The sequence below is a fragment of the Phocoena sinus genome, chromosome 12, assembly GCF_008692025.1.
Source record: "Phocoena sinus isolate mPhoSin1 chromosome 12, mPhoSin1.pri, whole genome shotgun sequence".
Taxonomy (NCBI): Eukaryota; Metazoa; Chordata; class Mammalia; order Artiodactyla; family Phocoenidae; genus Phocoena; species Phocoena sinus.
Genome location: NC_045774.1, coordinates 68047686 through 68060514, shown reverse-complemented (window position 1 = coordinate 68060514; position 12829 = coordinate 68047686). Strand labels below are relative to the sequence as shown.

At 41.1% G+C, this 12829-nt stretch overlaps 1 long non-coding RNA gene across 1 annotated transcript; it reads left to right on the top strand.

Moving 5' to 3' along the window:
* The first annotated feature begins 2173 nt into the window (after positions 1-2173).
* LOC116763415 lies at positions 2174-9436 on the top strand. Its single transcript, XR_004352520.1, has 3 exons — positions 2174-6912; positions 7802-7920; positions 9227-9436. It is a non-coding gene; the product is annotated as an uncharacterized LOC116763415 (long non-coding RNA).
* Positions 9437-12829: the final 3393 nt, after the last annotated feature.

Genomic DNA, 12829 nt, shown 5'->3' with positions numbered 1-12829 from the left:
AGGAGGTGGAGTGAATGGGGAGCAAGAGGGGTGGGCTGATGTCCAATCATGTGCGCCTGTACAATGGCATTCGACTCAGAACGAAAGAAGGGGTGACCACCATGGGTGAACCCCAAACACATGATGTTGAGCAAAAGAATCCAGATACAAAAGAATAATTCTGCATGATGCCATTTGTATGAAGTTCAGAAAGAGTCCAAATTAATATATGTCGATAAAAATCAAAGAGATGATTGCCTTTAGGGAGTAGGGACTCCTGGAAGGGGGAATGAGGGAACTTTCTGAAGGTGATGAAAGTGTTCTATATCTACATTGGCATATTGGTTATACAGGTGTATATAGTTGTCAAAAGTCATCAAAGCATATACATTTACGATATGAATACACCACAGTGTGTGTGTGTATATATATATATATATATACATATATTTTTTTAAATTTTAATTTATTTTTTGGCTGCATTGGGTCTTCATTGCTGTGCTCAGGCTTTCTCTAGTTGCGGTGCGCAGGCTTCTCATTGCGGTGGCTTCTCTTGTTGTGGAGCACAGGCTCTAGGCACATGGGCTTCAGTTGTTGTGGCTCGCGGGCTCTAGAGCACAGGCTCAGTAGTTGTGGCGCTCGGACTTAGCCACTCTGCGGCATGTGGAATTCTCCCGGACCAGGGATCCAACCCATGTCCCCTGGCTTGGCAGGCAGATTCTCAACCACTGTGCCACCAGGGAAGTCCCTTATATTTTACCTTAATAAAAATGTTTCAGGACTTCCCTGGTGGTCCAGTGGTTACGACTCTGAGCTTCCACTGCAGGGGGCATGGGTTCCATCCCTGGTCAGGGAATTAAGATCTCGCATGCTGTGCAATGCAGCTGAGAAATAAAAAGTTTCATAATTTTTTCTTAATTAAGAAGAGAAGAGGGGTAGTGGGCAGTAATTTTGAGAAACTTTTTAAAGTTGATCTCTCCATTCTCTGGGCCAGCTCCACTGTGGCCTGCTTAGGCTGCCAGTGTGGGATGTTGCGGGGGTTAAGTAGAGGGATCTCAGAAGTTTTCGTGACCTGGGAGAGGTGTGGTTACTCCATAGAGCTCTGTGGTGGGCTTCAGTGCCATGGAACGGCTTCAAGCCACCACAGAGCTTGGCTTCAGGCATCCTTGGAAAGCCACAAGCAGTGGTGGTGGAGCCATGGCTGGATGATGGGAATCCGGGCCCTGCCCTCTGCAGCCTCCAGCCAGAGTCCATGGTGTGTGCGCCTGTCATCGGCTTTTTAGTGGGTCTCATATTTGTTTAGACTTGTCTAGTTGTCTGGAAGCTGGCGTCATGTGAAATGGGAAATGCTGCTTTCACAATGCTGGCTGAAATTTCACAAACATTGGCATAACAAATTCAAGAGAAGTGTCAGCTCCTTGGCAAGGATGGCACTGTTCAAAGGGGGACTGTAGCAACTGAGTCATCTTTGGAGGATATTAGCCTAGAGAAAGAGTCAACAAAAATTCAGAGCCTGGCGGACACCTATGGAATGCTGACGAGTACCAACTCTATCCTGAAGGAGGAAATAATAAAATAATACTTCCCTAATAAAAGAAGTAGATGAAAGATCCAGACACTCAAGAAAAAAGGAGATGATGGCTGAAGTTGCAAGAATGATCTGGTCACTGAACTAGGAGTCACCACATCACAATAAATTTTCCAAACAATAACTCCCTGTTGTCCCTCCAGATGGTGGCCTTGTGCTGCCAGGCCACATTCACCCACCTCCCTCTAATACGTTATCGTCACTCCAGATGCAAGCAGTTCCTGTAGAGACCTCCTTTTCCTTCTCATCCTCCTCTGGGAAGAGCTTATAGAGCCCCCTTCTTGGGCAGGAGTTTCTCCTCTACCCTCAAATCCTAAAAACAGAAGTGAGTTCCTTTGAAGTTAGTCCGAACTTCAAATGAACCGACTATTGGAACCAACATCAAGAAACTAGAGACTTAAAATCAGGTCTCTTCAAAATGAATTTTAATCTCATTTGTTAGCATTTTAAAAACTTAAAGGGGGAGGCTTCCCTGGTGGCTCAGTGGTTGAGAGTCCACCTGCCGATGCAGGGGACACGGGTTCGTGCTCCGGTCCGGGAAGATCCCACATGCCGCGGAGCAGCTGGGCCCGTGAGCCATGGCCGCTGAGCCTGCGCGTCTGGGGCCTGTGCTCCACAACAGGAGAGACCACAACAGTGAGAGGCCCTCGTACCACACAAGAAAAAGACAAAAACAAAAACTTAAAGGGCCATACTTGTGCTCATAATAACAATCAATAGAACTTTAGTTCTCAGAATAGGGTTTGTAAAATTATTTTTATATAAATGTTATAATTAAATTATTTTTACTTAATTTTTCTCTATACATAATATAAATATTATGTTTTATTTAATTATACATGCAGTTTATCAATAGCATACAATTCCAAAAGGATTCTATAGTTCTTTAGAGGGTCCCAAGCAGGACTGAGCCTGAGCTGTACAGGGTGATAACCATTCAATGACACACATTTTATTGGCTTTCTCTCCTTGCCTGTATCACTCTCCATTTTCTGGGATTACCTTCCAAATAAGTTACATGCACCTGAGAGTATGTCTCCGGCTCTGCTTTCAGGGGAAACTAAGCTAAGACGGACATTGTAATGTACAGCCAGCCACACAATATATAACTAGGCCCTTCGGGCTGACTTGCCCTTGCCTTCTACTACAAGGGGTGTGGACACTGTCATCAATAAATGAAGCTTAGTCACATCTTTCTGAACTGTAGTCCCCGTTGTTAGAAAGACAGCATGTAATAGGGACAGTGTCGTCTCCAGGAAGTGGATGCCTCTGGTCCATGAATTCTCTAGACCCCTCCCATCCTGCCCCCTTTCACACGTTCCTGAATGTATCGGTCACATTAAATCAATGAGACTAACTGAGCTGCTCCTTCCTTATTCCACTGTTTCTCTGACATCACCCAGGAAATTACTGGAACCTTTGGTCTTAGCTGTCCCTCAACTGTGGTGCCGTCTCAACCAGTGTCTGCCGGGCTAGTAATTCGTTTTCAGTAGAGAAGTAGCAAGCAGCTACATTGGGTAATTTTAGGGGCCAAGAGCCTCGAGTTCTACACTTAAGCCAATCCTGATATACGTCAGAGACCATCTCATTAGAGCATTTATTGCACCCCATCAATCTTGTGGTGCAGTAAACAAGACCAAGCAGAGTACAGCATAGAATACCAAGCATGAACACTGTTTGTTTTTTTTTTTTTTTTTAATCACCTGCAGCCTTTCAGGCCAACATATGCTTCTCTGAACTGAGAGCTTTGGAAGTAGCATAAATGTTAGTTGCAAGCATCTCTGGGACTTATGCTCACAGGCCTTTAGATTGCCAATAAAGGCGATCTTGCAGAGACATTCTTAAAAGTCTAGTGATTTTTGGCTCTCTGTTCTTATTTAAGAGAGAAACACCAAAAATGGCTTGGAAACTTGGCCAGGATGTTAACTAGTGGCTTCAATGTACAGTTTACTGTAGACCTGTACTCAGGCCTTACTTTGTAGATGCCCAAATGTTAGCGTCTGTAGGGTTTTTTTCTCTTGGGCTAGTTTTCTGTTTGTTTGTACTGTTGTTATTGTTCTGTATTTCAGGAGAGGGTGTAAACCTGGCTGCTATTATTCTAGGAGCTGAGTAAGGGCAGGGGACTAAAGTTCTCACAACTCAGTATGTAAAATTTAACTTTACCTCCCTATTTTACCTTTTGTCTTACTTCCCTGAAATATTCCTGAGGCTAGAGCTCTGTTTCGATTTTTCCAGTGAGAATACCTGGAATGTCTTCTTCTGTTGGGGTGGGAAAGGTTTAGGTGCCTGGCTATGCAATGTTAGGGCTGGCATCTAGAGAGCTAGCTGCTTTTTATTAGACTTTCAACTAATCTTGTTTTTAATCCACGCCCCATTCAAAGTGACAGGTGCCTCCAATTCTGCAGCCGTTCTTGTCTTGCTTTATGGCTTTTCCGATGGCAGATGCTTAAATTTCAGCTTTCTCTGCTTTTTTTAAGTTTCCACTTGTCCACCTGCTTGCCATTTTCCAAGTTGTATTCTAGCAGCAAATCACCTATCTGAAAAGACTACCTATCTCAGCCTCCTTTGCATATAGTTCTGGCCAAAGGGGAAATGCTATGAGAAACATCAGGAATGGCCCCTTAACGGGATTTGATTCGGCTGTGGAGCACATCCTTTTATCCTTCTCTTCTCCCTTCTTCCTACTGCCTGGAATGTGGACATGATAGCTAGAACGCCAGCAATTATCCTGAACTCATGAGGGAACCTTGAGGAAGGAAGCCACATACTGAGGATGACAGAGCAGAAATATAGGAGCCTTGGTCCCTGGTGGCTGTGGAGTTACCCCAGACTAACAGCGGACTTCTTTTATACTAACAGTAATTCTGATAAATTCTATCATGTACGATTTCCTTCAAAAGAGGGGGAAAGACTATGATACATTGATAATTGTGTACATTGCATTACTGAGTATGTTGCCGACAGGACAGAACTTCTTTTTGACCAGGAGGATAAAAATAGACTTCTCTCTCCCTAACAATTTTACATATCTAGTGATTGGAAGAATTTCCAATAGACTGACTCATACCTCCTTTCCTTTTAATCTTTGTATATATGGTGCCATCCACTGCAGTATAAAGTCACATTGCAATGTAACCTCTGGCCCTGCACCTTTACATGACAGGATCCCAGGTGAGTTGGCACAGAGGGCAGTAGGAATATTCCTGGGAGCCATTTCTATTCCTGGATGGCTAGCAATACTTACCTCTACACAGAAATACTGCACCACACATAATCACATTCCACGAAACCCAAACCAATGTATGCTCAGTTCAACTTCCCATTAACTGGATCCCATTAACTGGCCACACTGTGGCCATTCCAATGTGACATGACTAAGGGAAGTCTATCAGAAGGAACATCAGAATGGAAGGAAATAGAGGTCTTAACTGATCGTGATGGAAATATCTTCGGCGAATTTTACTCAAACATATGACCACATGAGATCATTTCTAGGCCCTTAATGGGCTTGGAAGGAGTCTGTGTAAGTGAGGGACCCTGAAGCTTAAGCTCCATTAGCTTCACAGTATATTTGCCTTGGGTAGGACAGGTGGAATAACATTTAACAAACAGGAGCACTTAGTTTATTTATGCTGTTGCAACCACAGTACCAGGAGAAACAACAGTCACTATGCCCAAAATTTCTTGTGTTGAATGGGACTTGGGGACATTCTTTTATTCACAAACCCAACACTTCTCTGTGGTCTTAATCACTGGCTTCTGCATAAATTCCTCCCAAATTTCACTTCTGTTTCTCCTTTTTTTTTTTGTGGTTGCAGGAACTTCAAACTGTGAGGTCTCATCCTCTTTGTTGGACCTATTTCCAAGTATCTTGCTGACCAAGACACATTCTTAGCAAATGAGTCATGTTTACCTAAACCTGCTAATACAGTACAATTTATTTCTAACTTATTAATACACAAAGTAGTTTTCAAACACATATATCCACATGATGTTTTAATCCTTTATATAACTTCTATCCAGATATATCATGCAAAATTTTATACTCAGAAAAGTTCCATGTTTTATATACTTATTAATTTTATAAATTTCCTCAGAATATATTCTTCTTTTGATCAATTCTACACTTCATTATAAGTTAAAGAAAATGGCAGTGTAGCAATGGGATGGTGGATGATTTCTCTGGTATGAGTAGCAGAGGCTAAAAGTAGAACCATTACTACAGTACTTTCACCTTACAGAGCAGTCGATATTTTTCATAAGATTTTTCCTCTGGATTGTTCTGCCAGCTTTTTAGGTTTTTCAACCTCCACAGGCTTGCTGTACTATCAGAATCGTGGGTTGGTTTAGCTGATTCTCTGTAGAGAATAACTGCTAATAATTGCTGTTTCAGAAAGCAAGTCAACCAAAGTTAACTAACAAACACTTGCTGAGATTCTATATTGATTTAAAAATATACAATAAAGCTAATGGAAATATTAGTACTGTCCAAAAGGGACATAAGAAGCACTTTATAGAAAGAATTTAGGAATCTGAAACTAGATTCTAGGTTAAGGTTTGAGGAGTTTGTTTATTTCACAGTGTTCGTATGTGAAGATCAAATTCTCTTGGCTTAGCAGCTGTGATGGGTCATCCTATTGTGCAATGTAGAAACTCAGGTTTAATATGATCTCACATAAAACTCATTTAGCCATTAATTGAAAATAGACAAATAGGCTGGTCATGGCTTGGCAATTTGGGCCTTTTTACTTATTTAATTTAGCCTAGTTTGTTTTCTTCAACTTCACCTTCATTGTGCATTCCTGGGTTAAAAAAATGCATATTTGTTTGTGTGTTTAATTGTATTTATTGCATTTAATTTTAAATGCAATTACACTTTAATTAAAAAAATAAAGCTATTTAAATAAGACTACAGCAGTAGTAACATTTCACAGCTGCAAAATGTCTCCTTATTCCCCCTCTTTTTCTCTGTCTCCCCTTCATACACATTGCATTGTTTCTCTCAATAGTTTCTCTAGTATTCTAAAATTATGTGGTATAAGGTCTGTCTCTTTTAATGATGAATATAAACCTTGGACATTTCAGTGTAGTAACTTTGACTTCAGGCCTTTTATTCCCACTTCAAATATAATTTTGGTTCACTTCCATTCAGTGGTATACACTGTTCCACGATTAACTTTGTTCTGTGCTGAGCTCTGGTACTAAATGTTATGTTCAAATCTGGGCTTCAAAGCTTTCAAAGCAACATGATAGATCCATATTACATGTCCTCATGATTGCAGATCTCGGCATGGTCAAGTGTTCCTGGAGAAAGAAGCTGACCTCTTGGCAACAACAACTCTTGGGTAAAATTATAAACTAATTTTGGACAAGAAAAAAAACAAGAGCATCAATTGCTACCATTTGGTATGAGTTAGACAATGATAAAATATTTGTTTTTGTGAAATGATAATAGAAGTGACATTCTAGATTTTAAAAAATTGGCCAGCTATCATATTTGCCTGAAAAAATTAAAATATTGAATGAAATATCTCTTCTCTCATAATTCAGCTTGACCAAATTTTTCTCCTAAGCCATATTAATTTATAACAAATGAAGCTAGTTTTGGTGAAGCTGAGTAGCTTATAATAATAACAATAATTAAATTTTGTTAGTTGACATAAAATGTATTAGAGCAAATAGGACTGTGAAATGCAGCTTTTGAGGAACACTTTAATCTGATTCATATTTGTCACTATGAAAAAACATGAAATTTCAAGGAATGATCTCTTGAAAGGAAATGAACATTTTCAATTCTAATGTTATCATAAATGTATATTAAGAATTTTTAATTTCTCAAGAAAAATACTCAGGAAGCCCTTATGAAAAATTTATCTAATTCTGTTAGGTGTTTACCATACGTGTCTCTTTTTAGAAATACTTATTATTATAGCCTATAATGAAATATCAGAATAAATCATCTGCTTTACTGATATGTAGTTAGCTTGGACTGCTGGTGTTTGGTATGTGTTATGGACTGAACTGTGTTCCCCCAAATTCATAGGTTTAAGCCCTGACCCCCAGTGTGATTGTCTTTGGAGATAGGACCTTTAGGGAAGTAATAAAGGTTAAATGAGGTCATAAGGATGGACTCCTTATCTAATAGGATTGGTGTCCTTATAAGTAGAGGAAAAGACACCAGATACCTCTCTTTTTCTCTTTCTCCACCCTACTCCCTCTCTTCCTCCCCAGCAGAGATGGAAGGTCATTTGAGGACAAAGTGAGAAAATGGCTGTCTGCAAGCCAGGAAGAGAGACCTCACCAAATACCAATCCTGACAGCAACTTGATCTTGGACTTCTAGCCTCCAGAGCGGTGAGTAAATAAATTTCTGTTGTTCAAGCTACCTAGCCTCTGGTATTTTGTTATGGCAGCCTGGGCAGATTAATATAGTAGATAAAGGCACAGTACAGATATAAAAGGGCTGTACATTCTATAAAATTCTGAATCTGCAGATTGGCAAGGTCTGATGTGATGCACAGTGTGGAGATGGCAGCACCAGATTCACCCTGGAAAGCATCAAAATACCACTTTTGAACAGAGGCGATATTTCCAGTTAAAACATTACAACATAAGTAATTTGATGGTGGTGATGCATCGACTTCATTCAGCTGGTCACTAAATTACAGATGCTAACAGTATTTCAAGAACTGCAGAAGAGACTGGGGACGTGCAATTTCTATTATTGTTGATATTTCGATTATTGTAGAAATTCTATTATTTTCTTTCAAAGCACTTTGGATGCCTGGACTTTTGCAAATGGAGAGATGCAAGGCAAGGGCTTGATACTCTTATAATTAACATTTTTGAGTGCTTACATGATTATACATGCCAGGCCCTGTTCCAAGTGTTTACATAAACTGACTTTGTTTAATTCAGATAACAACCTACCTGTGAGATTGCTATATAGGGACCATTACTTCCATTTTACAGATGAGGAAATGTTTATGATGTATTACATTTAAAGATCAGAGGGACTTCCCTAGTGGTGCAGTGGTAAAGAAGCCCACTGCCAATGCAGGGGACATGGGTTCGATCCCTGGTCCGGGAAGATCCCACATGCCACGGAGCAACTGTGTGCCTGTGTGTCACAACTACTGAAGCCCACATAATCTAGGGCCCGCGTGCCACAACTACTCAGCCCACATGCTGCAACTACTGAACCCCGCATGCCTAGAGCCCGTGCTCTGCAACAAGAGAAGCCACCACAATGAGAAGCGCACGCACTACAATGAAGAATAGCCCCCGCTCGCCACAACTAGGGAGAAAGCCTGCTCGCAGCAACGAAGACCCAACACAGCCAAAAATTTTTAAAAATAATAATAAATAAAAATCAGAAATAAGGAAAATGATATTTAAAAAGAAATTAAGAGAGCAAAAGGGAGCGTGGGGATGGGAGGAAACAATCAGAATCTAGGTTGTGCTACGTCCTTTTTTCTCCCCACCCATGATCAACTAAATCACAGTGAAAAGCATGTCTTACTAGTAAATTGTGCTTTGAAAAAGAAAATATTTTATTGAAGCAGATAAGCAGCATGATTAAAGAATAGGATCCTAGGGGAGTATCTTTACCCTAGAATGGGTCTTACCCATAACTGAGTCTAATCTCCTCATTTTACAGGTGAGAACCTGAAGGACCCAAGGAGACACGGGTAAAGTGTCAAGGACCTGGATGAGATCCATCTCTTGTTGCTACGTAAACAGAGGCTACACAATTCACAGGCATGTTTTTAAAATGCAAACTCGGGCTTCCCTGGTGGTTAAGAATCTGCCTGCCAATGCAGGGGACACGGGTTCGAGCCCTGGTCTGGTAAGATCCCACATGCCGCGGAGCAACTAAGCCCGTGAGCCACAACTACTAAGCCTGTGCATCTGGAGCCTGTGCTCCGCAACAGGAGAGGCCGCGACAGTGAGAGGCCTGCGCACCGCGATGAAGAGTGGGCCCCGCTCGCCGCAACTGGAGAAAGTCCTCGCACAGAAACGAAGACCCAACACAGCCAAAAAATAAATAAATTTAAAAATGCAAACTCAACTATAATGTTACCATAACCACTAATATTCAAATGTTCTCAGCTACTTCTTAAGCTAAGCTAGGAACTATCCCTAGAGTTGAGCAGAGTCCCCTGAAACCTTTTAACTTGGAAATCACCATGCTATGGGAGAAATATCTACAGCACTTGGAAAGGCTTTGAGGTTCTCGCAGGCACTTCTTTTTCAATAAGCCACTTTACTGAGGTATGAATGACATACAAAGAGCTATACATATTTCACATATATGACTTGATGATTTTGGATATAAGTATATACCAATGAGACCATCACCACAATCTATGCCATAAACATATCCGTCACCTTCAAAAGTTTCCTCCTGCCTTCTTTATTATTATTAATTTTTGTGATAATGACACTTAACATAAGATCTACTCTCTTAGCCAATTCTTAATATTGTCAACACAGGCACTATGCTGTCCAATAGAAAAGGACTTTTTCATCTTGCATAACTGAAACTTTGTACCCTTTGACCACTTCTCTCCAGCCACTGAACCCTCTAGCTTTGCTCCTGTTTCAATTTAACCAAGTGCCAGAAGCTTATTTTGTGTCATATTAACAAACGGTAAATATTTTAAATGTTATCCAGTAAAAAGACTTAACTTGGCTTTTGTATCTTTTCTGGTCTGCTACAAGTTTCCACCAGTGTCTCCTCTTTCCTTATTTTGGTCTCACACTTTGTAGCAAAACAGAAGAGGAAGCACTTTATGTAGAAGACCTTTGGGAACACTGCAATTGCATTTTTCCTAATCAGTTTTATTGGATATTTCCAGTTTGCTTCCTATTTCGTGTTCCATCATACCTCTAATTGTTAGATGTTTCCTAATTTTTAGACCACACATTTTAAAATTTACTTATGGCTCTTCATTACCACATCTTTTATAAAATATCTTGAGTATTTTAAGCACCCTGTGACCATCCACGTAATCCATTCCTGCTAGTAACTTAAAATAAGTAACGCCAAAATAACTAAGTTTGAGAGGTGAATCCTTAGTAGATACGCACATGGTGAAAGTGTACACATTGCTTAAGAGAGGAATCACTTGAAGGACCCTCAGGCACTGCATTGGGTCCAAGTTCTAAATGTTGTATCAAGAAGGGCAGGGGAGCCAAAAAAGTTCTCTCCATTTTCCCAAACCATAACCTTAGGAGAGAAATGTTCTCATCCAGCGCAAGCCGGGCTGTGTCTTTACAGTGTTGTAGTCTACCAGCCTCAGGGAATGAGGCAGAGGAGAAGCCTTTCCTCTGAGAGAACCTCACTGTCCTCATTTCAGTACGGTTATGTTCAGCAGAGCAGCTAGTCTCATTGCCAAGAGGGAGGGAAGTCAAAGGGAGCCTCAAGTAACTTAGTACCAGGACATTCCAGGCTTTAAAATAGCTGCCTTTACCTCATGGGCCATTTGAAGAAATCTATATAGAATTTGAAAACAAGCTGTAATAGAACCTTACCCAACAGAAGCAAGGTCCTGCCAGACATTTTTGCTCATTTCCTTTGCTTTTATTTTCCAGAGTTTCTTCCTCACCTTAAATTTTTTCCTGCCTACTCACTCACTCCCTGGATGGTTTAATTCTCTTCTGGGTATAACCATTATGCACAGTAGATACAGGGACATGCACTTTCCTTAGCTCCTCCACTTTCCTTAGCACCACTGCTAGTCTTTTGGATGGTGGCATCCACCTCCTCTAACACACATCCATCCACTGGCCCCTTACACTCCCATTGCCCCTATGTGGTTGAATGATTTTACCATCCACCTAGCCGTTCACACTAGAAAACTCAGTCATCCTGCCTCCTTTTCTCCATCACGTCCCCTTCCTCCAAACACATTCCATCAGACATCAGGTTTGGCCACTTCTGTCTGTGGAATGTTTCTGGATTCCAGGGACTTTGCAGGAAGCTTTTAGCTTGTCTCAGCTCAAAGTCTTTCTGTTTCCATTTATCGTCCACATTGTCATCAATTATTCTTCCAGAACAAAAATCTGGTTTTACTTTTCTCCTGCTTAATAACATCCGATAGTTATCCACTGTCTGGATAGAGTTTTATCTCTTTAACAATGTATACACAATTCCTCCATGTCCCTTCCCCACCCCATCAAAATTCACCTTTCTCCCTACCTGTTCTCTTGGTTCACTGCTTTCTGCTAAATGACAGCCAGCTTTCCCAACACCTTAGCCCAGAAGTGGTTTCTATTTTTTTCTTTTTTAAATATTTATTTATTTGGCTGCATCGGATCTCAGTTGGAGCACGTGGGATCTTCCTTGCGGCACGTGGGATCTTTTAGTTGCGGCATGCGGGATCTAGTTCCCTGACCAGGGATTGAACCTGGGTACCCTGCATTGGGAACGTGGAGTCTTAACCACTGGACCACCAGGGAAATCCCCGGAAGTGGTTTCTTTTTTTTCTTTTTTAAAATAAATTTTATTTATTTATTTATTTATGGCTGCATTGGGTCTTCATTGCTGCGCGTGGGCTTTCTCTAGTTGCGGCGAGCAGGGGCTACTCTTCGTGCGGTGCGAGGGCTTCTCATTGCGGTGGCTTCTCTTGTTGCGGAACACGGGCTCTAGGCGTGTGGGCTTCAGTAGTTGTGGCTCGCGGGCTCTACAGCATAGGCTCTGTAGTTGTAGCGCATGGGCTTAGCTGCTCCGCAGCATGTGGGATCTTCCCGGACCAGGGCCCGAACCTGTGTCCCCTGCACTGGCAGGCAGATTCTTAGCACTGTGCCACCAAGGAAGTCCCAGAAGTGGTTTCTTAATGTGCTATCTAGTTTTTCATTCCATTTCCTTTTCTGGGTTCTCAACATATTTTTGTCTTCTCATTTAGGTCATGCTTTGCAAGACTATGTTGAGGATTTTATTTTATGCTAATTAAAATAATATCAACCATATCCAAGTCTGTTGTCTTGCCAAAAAGGGTTCTGAATCTGAAGTCCAGAATAATATCCAGTCTAGTCTTGTACAATTTGGCTAGTATTTCAGCCATGGACAACGTTGCTTTCCCAAGTTAAAGGAAATATTTGATCTACCATCCCCACCAAAGCACTCATTTGTCATGAATTTGCTGTCCTTAAAGTTATGGAGTTGGGTGTCATGGCGGCTGGTTTCCTGAGCAGTGAGAGAAGAGGTATCTTTCTACTTTAAAAACCAGTTCTTTGATGAGAACTCTTTCTACCCTAC